This window comes from Bactrocera neohumeralis, chromosome 5, assembly GCF_024586455.1.
Source record: "Bactrocera neohumeralis isolate Rockhampton chromosome 5, APGP_CSIRO_Bneo_wtdbg2-racon-allhic-juicebox.fasta_v2, whole genome shotgun sequence".
Classification (NCBI taxonomy): Eukaryota; Metazoa; Arthropoda; class Insecta; order Diptera; family Tephritidae; genus Bactrocera; species Bactrocera neohumeralis.
Window position 1 is genome coordinate 75572853 of NC_065922.1, and position 21209 is coordinate 75594061.

The 21209-nt window shown below is 34.4% G+C and overlaps 1 protein-coding gene and 1 long non-coding RNA gene across 5 annotated transcripts in view; one reads left to right on the forward strand and one right to left on the reverse strand.

Moving 5' to 3' along the window:
* LOC126760792 (serine-rich adhesin for platelets) overlaps positions 1–21209 on the reverse strand; it is a 170176-nt gene that overhangs the window by 98876 nt on the left and 50091 nt on the right. Inside the window, exons 1-2 of one of the 4 annotated variants that reach the window (XM_050476698.1) lie at positions 16087–16348; positions 13997–14129 (exon numbers count right to left, since the gene is read on the reverse strand). The exons of 1 other annotated variant lie outside the window; for it this stretch is intronic. The gene's annotated coding sequence lies outside the window, so the exon portion shown is untranslated. Of the gene's footprint in view, positions 1–13996; positions 14176–16086; positions 16349–21209 lie in introns of those variants that run through there. 2 more of the 4 variants (XM_050476695.1, XM_050476697.1) reach the window with 2 other exon arrangements.
* Positions 1–21209, forward strand: part of LOC126760828 (uncharacterized) — a 78190-nt gene that overhangs the window by 42527 nt on the left and 14454 nt on the right. The window lies entirely within an intron of this gene.

Sequence of the window (21209 nt, forward strand, 5' to 3'; positions counted from 1 at the left end):
TGACTGCAATTATGCTTTTGTTTGCTGCCGCGTTTTTCGTGCTTAGCGTTGTTAGTGTTGTTGTTGTTGTTTTTTCCATTTTTGCTCCGCTTATTTGCATAAATTCGTATTTTCAAATTCATCGTGTGCTAAAAACTAATAAATATTTATGCAAAAACACAGCGAGATTGGCTTTTTCACACAAACACACGCACACACACATATGTATATATACTCACATGTTCATATGCAGCCATGCAAGCATTTTTATTTACATATTACAATTTTTAATATGTTTCTTCCTATGCACGCTCATTTTACAGTTATTTGCTGCCTAGCGGTTTTCTGTTGTTTGTGTTGTCTTTTTTGTTTTTTGTTTTAGTGATTTTTTCCGCTCATTGTTTTATAAATATTTTCGGCTTCCGCAGCGAAAATAGCACATTTCCTATGTAGCTGCCTGGTTGCATGACCGCAGCAAAAATAAAGCTCTGCCTAGAGTCTGGCTCTTCCTAGTTGTTGTACGACGTTATTTATCCACGATATTTTGGTTTTTGAACGTGTGTCTATTCTGCTTTTCTTCTGGGATTGACCCCAACAAGTCAGCAGATTTTCCTTAAGACGTCTATGTCAAAGCAGGCTGAGCTCTATCTGATCCTAACACTAACTCTGTGAGACCTACTGTATAAATTGAGCGCTCATAGAAATTGTGTATTCCTCATAAAAGCTCTTATAAGTTTCAGCATTCATCTTCTGAAAATTCTCTAAAGCCTTAACGTTCGTTTCAAGTTATCTCTTCCAGGAATTCTGTGAAGCTTTAACATTTCGAACTTGTTAAGTAATACTTTAGTAAACATCCACAGGGAGTTTGATCTTAGAACACATTCTTATTACCGTAAAAAGGCTGCTTTGATCGATTTTTGTTCCGATTATCAAACAAATGAGCTTTACTGTTGGAAGTAGATATCGGCAGCCTAAGTTAGATTAGGTTCTGCTATGAACACATGAAGCATATTGAAAGGAAATGCTTTATTACACAAGAATTTCGCAATATTCTTAACTCCAATGAATGTTAAATAATCTTATTCTTGGAAGAAATCTGTGCTGAAATAAATTACACAGCTTCTCGCGCAGTTTTTCGGCCGAGCTGCCATAGAGAGCTTTTGAATTTTACCTGGCATTAGTCGGAGAGGTCAGAGCATCGAGTTTAAGACTTTTTTCTGCTTACATTTGACTTAGTTGTTTTTATTAGTTCGTTGAAGTTATAAGAGGCACGGAGGTATGCTGAACTCTCGTTCTCTTTCTCTCTCTCTCTCTCTCAGGAATTTTTGAAGTCTAGTTTAGTTGCCAGAGCCCATTCTGACTTCCAAAAATCTCACAGCTTGTTATTAATAGTAATAAGAGTCGCGGACGTATGCTGAACTCTTGCTCTCTCTCTCTCTTTCTCTCTCCCCCTTTCTCTCTATGTCTCTTTCTACCTCTCACTCCCACTCTTTCTCTCTCTCTCCCTCTCTTTCTCTCTCTCTTTCTCAGAAATTGTTTGAGTAATTTTGTCTATTTGAGTTTCCAGAGCCCTTTCTGCCTTCTAAAGATCTTCCAGCTAAAAGAAAAATTACTATCCATGGCTTCTTCCGGTGTACATTTGCGACTTTCAAAGTGAAAGATTTGCAAAGAGTCGGGATTGGTTATAGACATGAGTGTAGAGCTGTGCTTAGAGTCCGAAATAGTAACCGAACTAACGACCTAAAGTTTTCTTGGGGATAAAGTAGGTATTTCTTTAAAATTGCATTGACTATTTCAACGGAATAGCAGATAGTACTAAATTATAAGAAGAGACCGGATTTAATGTGCAGAATTTTTAAAAAAGTATACCATATACCTTTCTACAGAATCGGATGGATCATCTCTCACTCAGTTTTGTGAAAGCGTCTCAAGTTCGTTCTGTAATTGCAATTTGATACTCGTATTCATTGCAATCTCAAAGCATGCTTTTAAGGATTTCCCAACAGGAAAATAAAGTGAATCGAACTCCAGAATCCACTACTCTCCACTCGACGGCTTTGCTTTAAATGCCGCTGTGCTGCTGTAAAATTTCTTTTTTCGCCTTTCATGCATAAATGTAATTAATGACATACGTGTAGAAAACGCCTTTAGCTCAAAGACTTCATAAAAAGGGCTGCCTTTTGTAAGGAGTTGAGTACATAAGTAAGCGAATGCTCGCACATTAACCCTTTTAGGGCCCAAGAAAAAGAGTATAATGCCAGGCAAAGCTTATAGAGAGACAGACAGGCAAAGAGACCAGCAAAGAAGTGCTTCATTACAGCCTAAACACACACTCATACGCATGCGAGTGGAGCAAAGACACGCGTGGCAGTAGCAGCAACAAAATGTGGCACATCAAAGCATTCTGTAGCATTGCTTCACAATTCGTTGCTTTTGCGAACTCGTTTGCTTTTTTTCTTCTTTTTTTCCTGTTTTTCTGCTGTCATTCTTGCTTTCCTTTTCCGCTGGCGAAGTTCTTTGCTCACACACACACACTTACATATTCCTATGTCCATATGCTTCAGTTTTTGGTATTTTAGTAGTAGAGGGTTAACAGTGGCAGCAGCTGCTGCTTCCTGCTAAAGTTCAGTTGTTTCGAGGCGCCTCAGTTTGAGTCTGTTTATTAAGCTGCCACTCGAGCCAGTCTGCATAGTTGTTGTTGTTGTTGTAGTAGTAAAATATAGCAGTATATGCCATTGACTCAAGCTGCATTAATAAACCATAGTTCATATGTGACTACTCGGCTGCAGCGAGGGGAAAAGCAGACGACAATAAAAGCAAGAAAAATTCTTAACTTTAGTTGCACTGAAGCTATAATACCCATCGCAGCTGCATTTGTTATAGCATAAAAGGGTATAGGGTACCTCGATTATGATCTGTCAGTTTGTATGACAGCTATATGCTATAGCGGTCCGAACTAAACAATTTCTTCGGGGATCGTAGCGTTGGTTTGGATTATAATCTATGCCAAATTTCGTGAATATATTTCGTCAAATAAAAGAGTTTTCCATACAAGTATTTCATTTCGATCCTTCAGTTTGTAAGACAGCTATATGCTATAGTGGTTCGATATCAGCGATTCCGGCAAATGAGCATGTTTTTGGGGAGAAAAGAACTTGTGCAAAATTTCAGTTCGGTATTTCCAAAACTGAGCGACTACTTCGCATATAATACAGTATATATATATTATATATACTGACGGAAGGACAGACAGGCATGCTTAAATTGACTCAGCTCATCCCACCGCTCATTTATGTACATATATACTTTGTAGAATCTTCCTCTTTTCCTTCTGGGTGTTATAAAATTCGTGGCAACCCTGTTCAGGGTATATTGCAAGGGAGAAGCAACAACAAACAACCAACAATAACACACGAATCAACTAAGCAGCCAGCTACTGAGTACTTGCATATGTAGACACACACACACTCGCATTCGCACAACCCCACCCATACGAACCCTTCAAATGTGGCAAGCCAAGTACATTAATCAAATAAATATTTCAAATAAATACGAACTTAAAACGTCAAAGCGAACAAGCGGAGCGTACTGCAACAAGAACATACTAAAAAATTGTTTGCGAGTTTAAAAATAAAAAATAGTAGCATTATTGGGGTTAAGCAGCAGTGCCTTTTGATTATGCGGGCGCTTGAAAATGAGAAAAAAACAAACATTTTATGAATAATGGAAGATGTGGCAACACACATGGACAAGAATTAATGAGCGTTTAAGTGATAACATAATCTGAGTAGAAATTTCGACAAGCAAAAAAAGGAGTGGCGCAAAGATATTAAGTGCACTTATGCAAGAGATACAATTTTGTATTTATTTTTTTTTGAGAAAAAAGAGTTTCAGTTACTTAAGCACAAGCTCTGTTGGTTTACGATAAAGAAGTAAATAATAATTTGTCGAGAGTCTTAATCTGTTATCATCTATGCATTTTAAAAGGAAACTAAAATAATAATTTCTACATAATCTTCCACAAATTCTAGTGGTGTATACTGTAAGCTTCAAGCAAAATATCACAATATGAATTTTCTAAAAGCCATACGGCAGCAAATCTGTTTGAAACGTTATTATTTTGGTTAAATTTTATACGCTAATGACTGTGCTTAAAGCATCCATTTCATTGTAATAGTATTCAGCCTAAATGTATACTTTTATTTGCACTACAACTTGAAATCTCAATTTTCTCTTGAAAATTTCCATATATAAACTTTACAAAGGTTAACGCTGGCTCCATTAGTTGTTGATTTCCTTCTGAGAATACGAAAAGTGTTCTAAATAGTCAGCTTTTCGACGCAAATCGATATCCGTTCAATTCACGTAAATGATATTGATTAAAAATATTAAATAATAAAAACATATTCTTTAATTTTTCCTTTCGTTAACGGATATCCGCACAACTTTTCCAGATTTAAGATTAATCCTTTTTCAGCATTAGATAGATTAATCCGGAAACTGAGTAGGAGGATACTCAGACCTCGACCATTCTATTCAAAGCCAATATTGACTTTATTGTTCTTCCCTAACGGATATGCTCACAAAAAAGGGAATTGTTGACTTCTTCTTTAGTCAGTCCAAATGTTTACCTATCTTTTACTATATACATCTTTCATATTTTATCCAGGGAAACGTAACTCTCTCTATCTTTTTGTTATTAGTTTAAATCTTTTAATAAAGTATTAATAAAAAAGACTGTTCGGTGGGAAATAGTTGTTTCTGTTGGAGCGAGACTACTGAAGACGGTTGTGAATAATTGAACCATCATTATATGTACCATGTTCCGACCGACACTTACACAGTGATTATCTCACTAATCTACTAGATTTAGCAAGATTTCTCCATACAAAAATGATACTTCTTAATTTCATTACCGACGCCTAATCACTTCATACTTTTGTTCGGAAAAGGCTCTCAAAATGATTTGAAAAACCAAAACCTTTCAGAATTAAATGCTGGTAAGATTACTAAAGCTACGGTACGTTTTCCTAACCTCAAAATATTAAATTTTCTTCATAAAGGAAAGGGTATTCCCCTTAATTAAAAGTGAAACGAAATCGAGGGAAAATTTATGATGAAAAAGCTGAGATTAGAAAAGTTTGAAAATGATGTTGGATAATCATAAAATTATATGGAAAAAATGAGCAATTCATCAGCTTTAAAGGCGATTAAATTGCAGGAAAAAATCACATATAAAATTCATGAAATCGGAAGAAGGCACGCAAGAAAAGAAATCAACGAAATAATACAAAGCAAAAGAAAATGAAAAAAGTAGAAAAAGGATTAACCAAAGTTACAACGTTAAGCATTAAAGCGAATTAAAAAAGCAGCAGCAGGTGCATAAAGCGTAAAAGTATATATGAAAATTGTATGTGTAAAGGACTTTACGTACAATCGCATGTTGGTAAGACGAACAAAAGTCGTAAAAGAGGACGATAAAAAATGAAACAAGCAACGAAAAGTTGCTAATAGCGAAAGCAAAAAAGACGTCGAAAAAGGAATGTGCTCGTATTAAAAATTAAAAATGGAAAAGCAAGCATATGGCAGACAAAAACAGGAAGTCAGCGAACGGAAATGAAAATGAAAAACTTCAGAAGGCAGGAAGGCTGACTGTGACAAAAAAGGATAAGCGCATATGGAGAAATGCGTATGTAACTACTGAGAACTAGTGATGGAATTTGATTTTCCGTCAAGAAACTGAATTTCGGGATACTGAAATTCGAGTCTATCTATTCGGAATCTCGAAAAGAAATAGAAATGTGTCCTATGCTCTCTTATTTTTGTAGTTATTTCTTATAATAATTAGTAATAAAACAGGATTTCGGAATCCCGAAAATAAACAAAAATTTTTTTCTATGCTGTTTCTGTTTTTTCGGGATCCCGACACTAGAGAGAAAATGTGACTACTGAGAATTAGTGATGGAATTTGATTTCGGTATTCCGAAAAAAAGCTAGTAAAGGAACTGGATTTCGGAATCCCGAACTCAAGTCTCTCTATTCGGAATCCTGAAAAAAATAAAAATGAATCCTATGCTCCCTTATTTTTATAGTTATTTCGTATAATAATTAGTAAAGAAACTGGATTTCGGGATCCTGAAAACGACACTTGATTTTTTATATTCAGGTTCCAGAAAAAAATTAAAAAAATCTTCTATGCTTTATTAACTACATTTTGGGATTCCAACATTCGGGTCTATGTATGCTAAATCCCGAAAATACATTTCGTTTTCTATGCTCCATTATTTTTGCAGTTTTATATTTCTTATTTAATTAGTAATGAAACTGTATTTCGGGATCCCGTAATTCGAGTCTATATATTCGGGATTACGAAAAAACTAAACACTTTTTCTATACATTATTTTTGTAGTTATTTCTTATAATAATTAGTAATGAAACTATATTTCGGAATCTCGAAACCCGGATTCCGAGAAAACTAACAATTTTTTCCTCTACCTACGCTCTATAATTTTTGAAGTGGATGGTGCAATTAAAGACAATATGTATGCATCCCGAAAAATGCACTGTTTGGTGCGGTTTGTACAATCATTGGACCGTATTTTTTCATAAGATGCTGTTGGACGCAAAGTTACGGTGAATGGCATATTTGGTCGACCTGTGCCCGCTACATGCCACACAGATGGTTTTGAGGGAAAACTTCGGATATGAAATGGACCCGCACCAAGATATGTACATATATACATTGTACGTAAGTCTATGCTACAGAAATAAGTTTCATTTATGAACATTTCTGCTGCCAGAACAGCTTTCCGGCCGATATAAAAACTTTCCGAGACTGTCAACATTTAAATGAAATTATGCATAAGTATAGAGAAAAATGGGCGAACAAAGAAAATGAGAAAAATAAAATAAAGTAAATGGAGCACCTGGCATTTCCCGACGCATAGCCTAAAATGCATATGTGTTCCGTACAAACTTGCTATAACCATATTGGCATGCACCTAGATATACATACATATATACATATGTAGGTATATAGTATATGCATAGCTGCATTCAACCTGTTTGCATGAGCTCATTAATTTATGAACATTTTCTGCTGCCATGAGCACAGCACAGCAAAAATCCAGTTGCCCCAAAATGCCAGAACAGAAAAGTAAAATGGACCATTTCAAGTAAACGAAAGTTTTTGGGGGAAATCCAAATTGAATGCACAATGCCGAGCACCATTGCTGAGTTCGTTGACTTTCGGTTGGTTATGCAGCGGCTGGGCCGGTTAACTGGCTGGCAGCACAAAATCGGCCAAAACGAAAGTCCTTGAAAGTAAACAAAATCTTTTCGTCTTTTTTGGAAAGGATACAGGAGAAAATAGCGCGCCGTCCGAGCAAAACTAACTGTGTTAGTTAGAGAGTTCGAGTGTGGCGACATTTATTCTAACAATTTATAATTAAATTGTGGAAGCGTCGCTGCTGCGAGGTTATGTGATTATTTTTCTAGAGGGTGAGGTTGGAGATTTCAAACGATAGGGTCACAGGTAGGCCACAGTTCACAGTGCCGGGTGAACATGCAGCTGAAACTTTGCTTTTTTCTTTCACCATTGGTCCCATGATAGGCATAAAGTAAATCACAACAGTCAATCCCTAAAATTAAAATAAAAATGTCTAGTGATTAATTTTGTTCCATCAAACTGGATTTCCTATTCCATAAGCTTCTTTGCCCAACGATTGGAATTTAAGTATGCTCTGCCCAATCCACAAAAAGGGAGACCGCATAACCGAAGAGGAGGAGAAAGACCTCCACTCCGTTAAAAGGACCAGGTGGAGAAAGACCTGGCTTCGCTTAGAATCTTCAATTGGCGCCGCCTTGCGAAAAGTAGAAACGAATGGCGCGCTGTTGTTAACTCGGCTATAACCGCGTGAGCAGTTTCTCTGCCAGTAAAGAAGAAGAAAGAGGACGTATTAAACTAATAGCTTGACTATTATTTTAGTGGTTCCCACGGAATATTTTTTAGCGTCGATTTATAAATATTTTCTATATATTAAGTCAACGATATTTTTACTCAAACTATAGACTCCCAAACCCTAAAGCATTCGTTTCGTCGGATTCTTCAAAGAAACAACGACTTTCACTGAACATTACACTAACCCGCTTTATGGCGTAATAAAGCCAAATAAAAATTCTCCAATGTCGTAAGCGTGTTCGCATTCCGTTGCATAATTGCAAATCCGAATATTTTTTCTTATTACCAACGCGCATAAATGTTCGTATCCATTAAATCTGTATCGTAAACCATAATCAAAGTGTCTCCCGTTTATGGCCAATTTACATATGAGCAACACTTTAGTTTTAATGCTGATTCGCACATTGTTTTACGCTGCTCGCCTAATGCAACTTTATTACGCGGCGTGCGGTTTTTGTGAAAGCAACGTTATTTAGCTGCCTGGCAGCGCATTTCGTATGCAGCGAACGCGTGCGGCATAAAAACATGCGCGAAGACAGTGAAGTGAAGGGAGTAATTAGCGTAAATTTCATTACTTGAAAGGGATATGTTTTGGAGAGTAGTCTTTCTCTAGATGTTATAGAATATTTTTGAAATTTGTTTTTTACTGTTATTTTACTTGTGCTTCTAAATTTTAATGCAAAACAATTTGTTAAGTTTTCGTCAAAGATTTTTTAAAAGGTGGCAACTCTTAATGGAAATTTCTGAAGCAGATTTGATTCAACTGGCTTTATCGAAACATTTATTTATGGTTGGTATTTTATAATAGTTTGCTCAGTTTTACTTTTTTTTATTAGCTGGCAACTCTTTTCAAAAATATTGCTTCATTAAGTAATGCTGGAATATTTTTCAAAAAGCTTTCATAAATATGTTTATTTTAGCAAACATTTTGACTATTTCGCTTAGATTAAGTTTTCTTTTTTCTTTGTTTGGTGGCAACACCATCAAATGTCTAAATCAGAGACTTCATAAAAGTTCAATAAACTATTTTTTTAATTAGCCTATGTTTCGCAATATTTGTGTTTAATTTTCAATATTCTTATTTCGTTAAGTGGCAACTCTGTTCCGAAATATTCTATAATTGAAGATAATGTTTGACAAGTTTTCTTGAAAGCGTTTTTAAAGCATATGTTGTAAAAAAAATTAGTATTAATATTTTTATTAGGTGGCAACTCTGTTTAGAAAGTTTTTGACAAGTCTACTAGAAAATCTATTTTAAAACATAGTTTGTAAAAAGCTCAGTTTTATTATTTTGATTGGGTGGCAACTCTGTTTAAAAATATGTACATATGTATATCTAAATTTAAGGTTTCAAGCATACCTTTTATTTGTTACCCATATTGCTTTTTTATTGCATGTTCTTTTTCGAAAATAGTCACTTCTAGTCACTTCAGGTGGCAACTCTGTTGTGGAAAGTTTTTGACAAATCTGCTTGGAAGTCTATTTTAAAACATAGTTTGTAAATAAACTCAGTTTTATTATTTTTATAGGTGGCAACTCTGTTTAAAAATAGGTTTAAATTGTAGGTTTTAAGTATATCTTCTGTTTGAAACCCATAATGCATTTTGTTTTCAGAAACCGATTCATGTTTCAAAAAAGCTTAGCGACCCAACAGTTGTCACATTAGCTTTTAGCCTGCCACCACTCCAAAAATTGGTATACTGTTCTTCATTTCTCTACGTTTATTGTATTATAAATAAATTTTACAAAATTTTCCATTTTCCCCGAGTTTCTCCCACTAATTTAATTGTTTAAAAGGGTTGTCACGGCACACGTACTAAGGTAACGGTTATGTCTGTATTACGGTCGCTGTGTGAGCGCACGTGTTGCCGTAATTCGACTAGTGAAAAGACAGTGAGCGGTGAATATTTTATTATTTCAATTTAATTTGGTTAACACGGACAAAGCGAAATTGGAATGGAGTAGTGGAGTGAAGGGATATAATATAATAAATGCGCATATTTAAATAGGACAAGCAGTGGATAAAAAATGGAATTAAAGGGAAGTTAAAAGCTAAAAAATAAATATTAATAGATATTCATTGCGTTTTTTTGGGAGGAAATATATGTAGATTACTCGTATAAGTTTTGGAACTGGGCTAAGACGATCTAATCTCATGTTTGAGTAGCCAGTTTTCATGGAATTTTCAAGAGATGGACTTAATACTGCATAATCAGATATTCTTGGAAGATCTAAGAAAAAAAATATTTATGAGAAATTTTCGAAAGTTCACCCCTTTTATATATAACTTGGACTGGCGAGCTCTTTAAACTAAGTTGAAAGTGTTCTGAGCTAGTCATGAGCCCTGCACGTCGTGCTTTTTCGAGTTTATACCTTCTTATATATGCATTCTTAGACTAAGAAGTGGTTTGTCTTGAACTTGGCGAAAACAATCGATCTTGAATCAAGCTTCGGTACTTCAGAAGTATTTAAAGCAATTTACTTTCTCCATCATACCCAAAAAACTTGCATGTGGTGAGTGTAAGATCACTGGAACTTCGAACCTACAAGTATCTTTAGATACCCATTAATTCTCTCGAAGTATGCAACCTTTATCCGCACTGGAGCGCAAACTTGAGCCAACCTAAAACTTTTAAGCCCCATAATTTAACAATTTACAACTTTCGAGTATTTGCTACGCGGGGACATGCTTCCTTAATACATACAACCCCCACTCAACTGTTAAAAGTACCGTTCTCTGAGAAGAGTCTGTTTACAGCCAATTAACGCCATAAATGTTTAGCAAATTTTTGAAACAAATTAAGGAATTCAACAAACTATTATCCAATGCAGAGTTGTATTTTCATACCAAATTCAAGCTCAATTACAACCTTGAAATTTCGTAACCGCAAAAGGTCGAATGTCGTCAACTTTAACATTACTACAAAAAAAACAGCAACAAGCAAATGCCGAGTGTTGGTGGCGCGTGTGCGCACGGAAAAGTCTGTGCCACTTATGTATGTAAATGTGCCAAATGAGTTTGAGAATGTTCACAGTCGAAGCTATATATTTATATATATAAAAATATACAACCAGCATGCACATGGGCTTCACACAGTCACAAAGTACGCACATGCATACTTGTAATCTAGTGGAAATTTCAGCTCCAACTGCTTAAACGTTTCGGTGGCAAGCAGTGTTCCACAAGTTCAACAATTGATATGAGTGGCATAGTCGGTAGTTGAAGTGCACTCACACACAGACGTCGAGGCATATGTGTACAATAGTCTGTGAGCTTGCTAGAAGTCTACACACACACCCACCCACCTATAGCGCCAAATTTAGACGTTGTACAGGTCCGTGTCGTGCCACACTGATTTGAGTTAAGCTCGCAAACTTTGCAGTTTGTTATGCGAAAAGCAATTTAAGTCCGAAATGACTAAGTTATTTTCTTTCTAAATTGTGAAATGGAGACAAGTTTCCTTTCTGTACGCTCTCTTGTTTTGTTTTTTTGTTTTTATTTTTTTTTTTATGGGGGAAGTTCTCGCATGTATGGCTGTGCGCGCATATGTGTCTCAGCGTAGGAGCTGTCTGCCCATTGTTTTATGTAGGTGCTGAAGTTTAAGTTGCAAGTAAAAGTGGCAGTAACTACATTTCGGTGAACAGCAGTACATAGACTTTGAAGTTAATGCAGCGGAAATACATTGAGGAGATACTTGTGAGCAAGAAATTTTCTTCGAAATGGCTTCTCGAGTGCTAAATTGTAGTTTTTTCTTAAGTGATCTACTCGTTGTTCGCTTTCTTCAGCGTTCATGTGTATATTTACATACATATAATTTAAAGAAATTTTGATGAAAAATTTACCAAAATTTTCTGGGCGAAATTTAAATGTCTTTCGTGAATTTCGTCTTGTGAGTGGAACTTATTCAAAGCTGGTTAAGGAATGCCTAATGCTACATAATATATTATAATAAGACTAGTATGGGTATCTGCCCATAGCGGAAACTGTAAAGCTGAAGAGATTCCAAGGAAAGTTACAGTAGAATGGAAACAGGTCGGTTCTTCCCACTCTTGATCTGTTCTACTACTGGATAGATGGGATTCGTGGGAGTTTGGCCAGCGCTGGGCCATCATCGGTTCATGCGCTGTCGCTAGATAATTTTGCATCAAGATCGGTCGTAAGCGCTTTGCTGTTAGTAAGGCCAGCCTCTATTTAGTCGTGGTAGTTCTAAAAGGCCAGAGCCAATTTATTTTGCCATCACAACGAACTATATATGTATAGTAGTTCAAGAAAAAAATTAATTTTGTTTAAAGTTTGATTAAATTATTAATTATTATTATTACACATTTTTGAAATTTTTTTCAAAATATCAAATTTGAAAAATTGTAAAAATTTCTATATTACCGCAATAACAAATTTCAAAAAATTGCCAACAAAAATCACATATTCGTCGACCTAAATTACCAGAGACAACAAATATTGCGCTAATCGATTAAAATTTCCCTTTAAATTTTTTATTTTTAGAAAAATTCGAAAAATTAAATTTTTTGTGCATGTAAAAAATCATTTTGTGAATTTCATATTTTTCGTAGTAGATACTTTGCTAATTCGCGCATAACCAAAAATATGGAAAAAATTTGTTTTTCTAATTTTTCAATGATAAATCCTCTAATTGACACATTCGTCCAATAAAAGCGAGTTGAATGCACTTTACGCCGCTACAAAGCATAAGCATGGAGCAAAAATATCAATATAAGTAAAAAAGCATGTTAAAAATAAATAAATTTGCGAAAAATTGTTAAAAACTCGCAAAGCGTCATTCACATTTCTTTTTTTTTTCTCGCTTTCAAAGCTTCTCCATTCATTCGTTTCGTTCATTTGTGTTTTGATTGCATTCATAAGCATATCAGCGCACGCTGTATGCTGTGAAAGTTATTGCAGATGCAACTGCAGTACTTACCAACAACAACAACGCTAACTAACTGCATTTGCCCACCTGTGTGTGTGTGTGTATAGCTAACTGCCTGCCTGCCTGACTGGTTAATTGGCTGCTTTTGCCGAAGATGCGCTTGACCAAGCGGCAGCTGGCCACAGATTTGAGATTTGAGTGAAATGTGCGAAAAATTACAACAACAAAATGCAAATTTGCAATTCTGCAATTTTTAGTGAAAATGTGGAAAATATTTAATATTTTTATTTTCGGATTACACAGCAAATGCTTCAGAGAGATAAAGGCTGATATTTGTATAGTAAATTTTTAGCTGAAAGACTAATATTCAAATATTTTAATGTTTGCAGTAACTTGTTATGTTTTTTACATTTTAATACTTTTTAATTTGTTTAATTGAAATATGTTTTCAAATAAATATTTAAACATTTGCATTTTTAATTTTTAAATTTTTTCAATTAAAAAAATTTTCAAATTTAATATATATAATTATTTCAAAATTTTTCATTTTTAAATTTTTGGTTTTAATAATTAATTTTTTTTTATTTGAAATTTTTTTTAAATAAAAAAAAATCGATTTTGAAAAGGTTATATGTTTCAAAAATATTTTCAAATAAATATTTGAACATTTGCATTTTTAATTTTTTAATAATTATATATATTTTTTTATTTTAATAATTTGATTTTTTTTATTTGAATTTTTTTTTATAAAAAAATCGATTTTGAAAAAGTTTTATTATATAATAATTTTTTTTAAGCGAATAACCTCGTTTCGAAGCTGAATTTTTTTAGTATTTTATAAATTTGTTTGTATAATTTTAATATATCTTATTAATATTTTTAAATTAAATTTGGAGATAATTTTTTTAGTATTTTATATTTTCATTGTATAATTTTAAGATTTGTAATTAAATATTCTTAAATTAATTATTTAAATATTTTTTTCATATTAATTTTAATTATTACTGAGTTTTTTATTAACTGTTATCATTTCTTTATCAAAAAAACGTTTCGAAAATAATTTCAAACTTTTTACTTTTTTATTGAATTTTCCTCATTACTTATCACTTTTAACTTTAACTTTCTTAAAACTGAATTTACCTTTAATGTACAATTATTGACTGTTTACCTTCTCACATCAATTCCTTCGATGCCGTTATTGTTGCTTGGCAACGGTTTACTGCCGTGCGCGAAAATTCTGTGCGACACAACGTCACGTTTGATGAACCACTTATTAAATCAACACCGCAGACACAAAAATACTAATTAAAGAAGCTTAAAGATTTTTGCGAATTGAGATTGAGTGGCAACATTTATTATTACTATATTTCACTGTAGCATATTCAAAAAAAAAACAAAAGTAAAAGTCTTTAACTGGAAATTCATCAAATTTTTTTTGAAAAATTTTCGAAAATAAAAACTTATAAAAATTTTGAGAAATTAATAACGTTGAAATATGTATATAACATAATTTCATCACATTGGTTGAACAATTTTTGAAAATTTGCGAAAGTAAGATTTCTAAAAATTAAGTCAAATCCGGTTTAAAATTATTTTTATTTAAAAAAACTGGAAAAAAAATAATTTTACACAAATTAAAAACTTTTGCAAATTAAAGAGTTTGAAATATATAAAATAATTTCAATAAAATTATTTTAAAAACTTTGGAAAACTGAAGAAAAGTTTTGAATTAATACAAAAAACGTTTAATTTCTCACTTCTATTAAATATTTGATATGTTCTAGGTTTCCACAATAAAAATTAATAATTTCCTACGTACAAAGATTTTAGAACAATATAATTTTAAAGTCGAAATTCATCTCCGAATTGAGCAGCAATTAAGTTAAAAAAATTTAACTACTTATGAAATTCCAACATTGTGAAAATGGTTTCACTGAAATAAGCTTACCAAAGCGAACAGCTGGAAATTAAGAACTACTTCTCAATACAGGTCAAACATTTTCTGTTTGTTTTAATTAAAAATAATTTTATATAATATTTTCAAAAAGTAAATTTTTTCGAAAAAAATGTTTTCAAAATATTTAGTTCAAATAAAATATACAGATTTAAATAAATTAATTAATTTTTCCGAAAAAGGCTTTTAAGAAAATAATTTTTTATAATACAATATTTTCAAAATCATTTTTTTTTTAATTATTTCCAAAAACCTAAACAAATTATTTCAAATAAATAATAAAGATTTGAGAATAAATAAATTAATTTTTTCCAAAAAAGTCGTTTAAAAAATTTATTTTTGATTTGAACAAAAGTCTTTAAAAAAATAAAAGTTTGAATTTCAATAAAATATTAAAATTTTAGTTTAAATACTGAAATTAATGAAAAATCATAATGGATTAATATTCATAAATAATAATTCATAACAAATTATTTTTAAAAAAATCTATTTAAAAACTTAAAACTTTTATTGTAAATATAAAAACACTATTTTTTGAATTCTATTAAAATTTTTTCCTTTGTTTTTTCTTATATAAGCTAAATAGATTTGTCTAGTATGCGATAATGGTATATATTATTTATAAATAATTCATGAACAATTTTTTTTTCAAAAAATCATTTTTTTTAGAACAAAATCAAACAAATACCTCAAAAAATTTATTTAATTAAAATATTCAAATTCGCAGATCAATAGATATTTTCCGAAAAATTTAAAATGTTGATTTCAAATAAATTTTTAAAATTTAGTGTAAATACTGAAGCTAAAAATTAAATGAAATTTAACAATTTTATTCTTAACAAATTCATGAGAAAAACTAGTTTTTGAACGTTTTTCAGGTATTATTTGTTTTTCTTTTATTTTTTTTTATATGCAAGTATTATTTGTGTTATATTTTTTTAAATAGATATGTCTAGTATGCGAAATCTATAATTCCTGATACAAAAAACAAAAATATTGAATTTCAGACTTCCTTAGCTATAAGTAAGTGAAACCAAAATTAATTTAAATGTAAATATTTAAAATCGAAAGGAAACGCTGTCATAATATTTTTAAACGGCCTGCATGTAACTCAGGCTGATACAAAAGAAAATATAATTGTTTTATGCACCAAACAACTTTCGCTTGTCAGAGTTGCAATGTCATGAAAAAAATGCCGCTGCTGTTTCGCTATAAAAAAGTTGTCAAATGAAATTACAACAAAAAATGTGATTGTAATAAAAAACGCATTGCGTTCCGCTGTCGCATCAAAGTTGCCAACTCACTCATAGACACTTGTATAAACGCACTTCCACTTGTGCCACTAACCACACAACCGACTTGCCTGCGAACTTGCCGCACAAGTGCTGCCGTTATGTTGACAATAGCGCGCACCTTTAAACACTTTACGCGACGCGTGTCCGCCGCACCGCCAATACTGGATTATTGCCTATTCTGATTCAACGAATTTTCCACCGCTTTTCGCGCTTCGCATAACCGTAACGCTCGCAAGCTGCCGCACAACTGATTCCAACTGGTCGAACGCGTGTTGCTGCTGCACGTTTTTCCACTTTTCCTGCGCCATCACAACGGTAACTGTAGTAGGACGCGCTAGACGCTGGCATGTTTTCATTTACTGATAGTGTAAACTCACCACTGCATTACGAACAAAACACACCACACGCGCCTGCCGATACGAAGTTTGACATTTCATTTCGTGGGCTTGGCTGCAAATTGCAATGTTCTGCCTTCTGTTTTGCTCGCTTATTTGCTGCTGCACGCCTGCTTTTTTAGGGGTGTTGGGGTTGGGGTTGCTCATCTATTCACCACACACGCACACAATTGTTTACGCTCTTGTCCTACCGCAATTTTACAAGCATCGATGACAACGGCAAACAAACAAGCGTAGCGGCGACCGGAGTTTCGGCCGAGGTATGTTCCATATGTCGAACTGGTGAATGGAAGGGATTAAAGCAGGAAGGCAGCAGTGGGTGGTTGATACACTGGCAAAGGTTGGGGCGTGTTGGTAAAGCTGCTCGCAAATACATATGTATGTATGTAGACTAGGATAAAATAGTGCGAAAATTGTGTTGTTGGTTTATCGAGCAGCATGTGAAAAATAATTAAGACCATTTATTTTCCTTCGCCTCAGCGTAGTCGTGGTCTTAGAAATGTGGTCCAGTTCGAGGGATGACCGCTGTGTTTTCTTCGCTGGAAGGATAATTAGCTACTGTTAGGTCAATTCAAGGTGCATCCGATTTAATAACTCACTTCAAGCGCTAGAGTCCCGTTTTAGGGTTAACCTACCAAATAATAGCAGTTCTGTGGTTAAGAGTTGAGTCGACTACATGGACTCATTCATTATGTTTCGCTGAAAAATACGATTTGTCCTATTTGTAGTCTCAATTTTTAACCTAAATCGATTCAAATTTCCTTGTTGAATCGTAGATTTTTTGGAGAATCTTTAGAAAATGTCATCTCAATCTCGAGACTTTCGGCTCTGGATCTGTGGTTTGAATATCTATCTTTCATAAAACCGTTTAAAGAGTCCGAAGCAGCCACCTAATAGCCTTTTCGCATATCAGTTAATTGATCAATGAACATTATAAAGCTCCATTGGTTTAGTACGGGAGTTTCAGATAAAGTTCAGAAGCTGTATACTAGTAAATTTTCAAGTAAACGACAGAAATGGAAAGTCTTGCCGATTTGATTGGGTTTCGGTTAGGTTGATGAATATAACTGGGCCATTCTCAAGATAGTTTTTTGGATCGAATTTGAAATGGTACATGGCATACACTTCTAAGGTGTTTGCGTTTGGCGCAGAGCTTTAGTAAACGGTAAAATCTATATAAACGACGCTCACGCCTCTGCTAGAAATTTTGTGAAGCTTCTTCCCTAACTTACAAGCAATTATTCGACAATAATAGGTTCCTTCCAATTTTAAATCGTCTGCGAAGGAAGGAAGGTTTTACTTTTTTTATGACAATAATGTATTCGGAGACTTAGAAACCTCTCTGTCGTGGTGCGACATCAAAAAAAAAATACCTATATTTCGTGCTTGTGTCGGGCTTGAAACTGCGGCTTGCCCAGAAGTAGCCATATACTTAGTATATGAGGCCTCTTTACGTCTTTTGCTTTCTACCTCCTTACAGTTACATATTCCCTTTCGTATCACCCTAAGCGTGAGGCACGAAACGCCTGTCTGCCTTTGCAGCTCTGTTTAAACTTTCATAATTCACCTCAGTCCAAAGCTCGTGGCACTTTACCCACACAATTGTGCAGCTAGTGACCGCCGACGTCAGCTCGGTTTCTGCGTCTGCGTCATTTGTTGTTTGTTTGCCGAAACAGCGGAACGACGTGAGCAAAACAAAATTGGTAGCCGGCTTTTCGAGGGCCCATCACATGCATACACAAGTCCAAAGCGAAGTCGACACCACAGTTCTGCTTGTTTTTATTTCTGTGGCGTGCTTTTGGGGTTTGTTTCTTCTTTGTATATGGATTTAACAGCTGTGTGCGGTCTTCAATTTGGCTTCTTCGGCGTCCGCCACCCTAATCCACTCATCCACGTCTCATTAAATACAACTTTCAGTTTATCGCTTAAGCAAAACGCTCGTCTGCCGCCATTTGAAGTAAGAAGTTGGCAATAATAAACGGTTCTTAGCAAAGCCGCGTACACGCCAGCTATACACTAAGCTCAGCTAGCCATAAACTTGTTAAACCATAAGTTCGTAAGCGCCCAGTGCGTACGACTAAGCTTGTTTTAGTGAATGTGCTCTTCACGGCCGTGCGTTGAGGCGTAGAAGTGTGAAATTACAAATTTGTGAATTACGAGCTTTTGTAACCGGCGACAGCGCCCGAAGTGGCTTGCCTTGTATATGCTTGGCTAGATCCACAACTTTAAACATAGTATCTTTTCAATATTAAGCATTTCTAATGCGATTAAAACTTTGAATCTGTCACGCTCCGCAGCTACTAGGCCGAACGACGCGCTGCTGTTGTTGTTGAAGAAGCCGTCTGGTAGGCTCGTTGGCTGCTTAGAAGCGCACATACACCGTTGGCAAAAAAAATTAAGCCACCGCATGGTCCGACCTGCTTGACCGGCTTTGCTTAGCGGTGGCCAACTTGACGCGCTGTGTCTTCCACCTACTCTCTTTTATCACAGTCTTCGTAGCCAATCTGTGCGCTTGGCTGCTTTGGCGCCACACTGATAACAAACCGCCAAACCACAATTGCCTTTGGGGCAGCATCGTCGTCGTTGCCATCGCCAAATCTAACTGCCCTGCTCAGCTGCGTATTTTGTCGCTCCCTTTGTCAAGTGCGCTCCGTCGCTTTCTCGCCTTACTAAATTGTCCACCCGTCTTGCCTTACTGGCCACCACAAGCAGCGGCGACGCCGCGCCACATTTGCTGCTACACATCGTTGGCTCACAGCGACTTTATTAAGATTTACGACTGCTTTCGCCATTTCACTCCAAATGACCGGGCGCGCAATGCGCACCAGCTATGCGTGCTATGTGAGGTTGTGTGCGTTTCCATTGAAAGTTTTTTCGCGTCTTCTATATGTATTCATCTAATCGCACGCATCAGAGATAATGGTGTCAAGAGGAAAGACAAATTGTTTTGTAGCTTCAAGTGTGTGATGAGGTTTCTAAGCGGAATGAGACAGGTGTGTGTCGTATTAGCTGAAGATCATTAGATTGATGCCTTCTGCTAAGGATTAGTGATGAGTGATTCATGGAAGAAGAGTCGAGTTAAAACTGAGATTTTAAGCTCGAATAAAGCTGTTGGAAAACTATTAGATAAGCTCTAGAAGAGTTTCCTTTTCTATGAAAATGAACATCAGATGAGTTTTAAAGAGTTTTATCATTATTCAATCCGGTCGGTTAGAAAAATTAACAATCAGAATCGGTGTTTTACACCTAAAAAGCTTGTAAGCGGATTAACATTGCTTCACAGCTATAATATTTAATATCTATGAACAAAAAGATGTAGATATTAGTCCAACTCGCTCCAAAACCCGCCAAGTACCAAATATGTCTTTAATGATTACTTATTTATTTCCAGGGTTTGATAATCTGACGAAAAAAAACTTTGTCTTTAGTGAAAAAACGAAAGGAGTGGTTTTGATTTTTTCAATACCGCTTAACAAAATAGTAATATATGTAGGTCTGAAGAGCGTAAAGATTTTGTGATTAGGGTGAAGAAAGTCTTAGTTAGTAGACGCAGAATGCGTGAGAAAAAATTGTTTCTAAGAAAAAAATGCCGGTAACTTACTGAAGAAGGAATCGTCGTAGACCCTATATGGTACATACATATATACGAGAATGTATGTGAATGATCAGAAAACTTTGTCATTTGACGAGATATCTGCACGAAATTCTGCACGGATTATTGTCTAAGAAAGTTGTACAATTTCTAAAAAAAATGGTCCAGATCGGACTACCATAGCATATAGCTGGCATACAAACTGATCGGTCAAAATGAAGTTCTTGAATGAAAAGCTTTTTCATTTGACAAGATATCTTTCCGAAATCTGCCATGAATTATTGTTTAAAGCACAATCTCCGAAGAAATCGTACAGATCGGACCACTTTAGCATATAGCTGACATGCAAACTGTTCAGTCAAAGTCAAGTTTATGTATGGAAAACTTGTTTATTTGAAAAAATATCTGCAATTGCTTAAAATTTATTTTAAAATTTTTCTCTGTAATATTTTCTTTCTTTTTTCCATTTGCCAGAAGCACTGCGCACATGCTTTTAATAGTGTTTTGCTTCGTAAAAAATAACAACTTCCATATTTTTTCTCTGCGAATAGCTTACTTGTTTCTGCCATGCCATTGCCTTCATATATGGTCAATATCACTTTTTATGGAATGCCATACAACTTGTACTCGCCTAAACAGCAACATCAATTGCTACTGTCACCAGTTTCACTGCGGCATGCAACATTTGCTGCAAACGCATGCTAGCGGACCCCTAAGCGCCGCCTGCTCCCCACAGACCATTGCTATACGATTTTTGTTTTCTATTTTCACTTTTCTCACATTTGCTATTGAAGCAAAAACCGTTAGACGCGGAGCTACACTGATGCAGTTTCGAAAAATAAGAAATAAAAAAGGCGCCAAACAGGATTTGCCGCTTCAACTCTTTTTCTCAGCGTTATTTTATTTTGTTGAAGTTTTTCAGTACATTTACTTTTTACTTTAAAATTTTTTGTATTTTTTAACCATTTTTTATTACAATTTTTTTTTAGATTTTATATCCAAATTTTTTGTAATTAAAAAAAATGTAAAAATTTTCTGCATTTTTTACTTTGCAATTTTTATTCAAAATTTTTTACAATTTTTATTTTAAAACTTTTTGCATTTGCTATTTTGTTTTTAAATTTTTTTTGTAATTATTACATCTC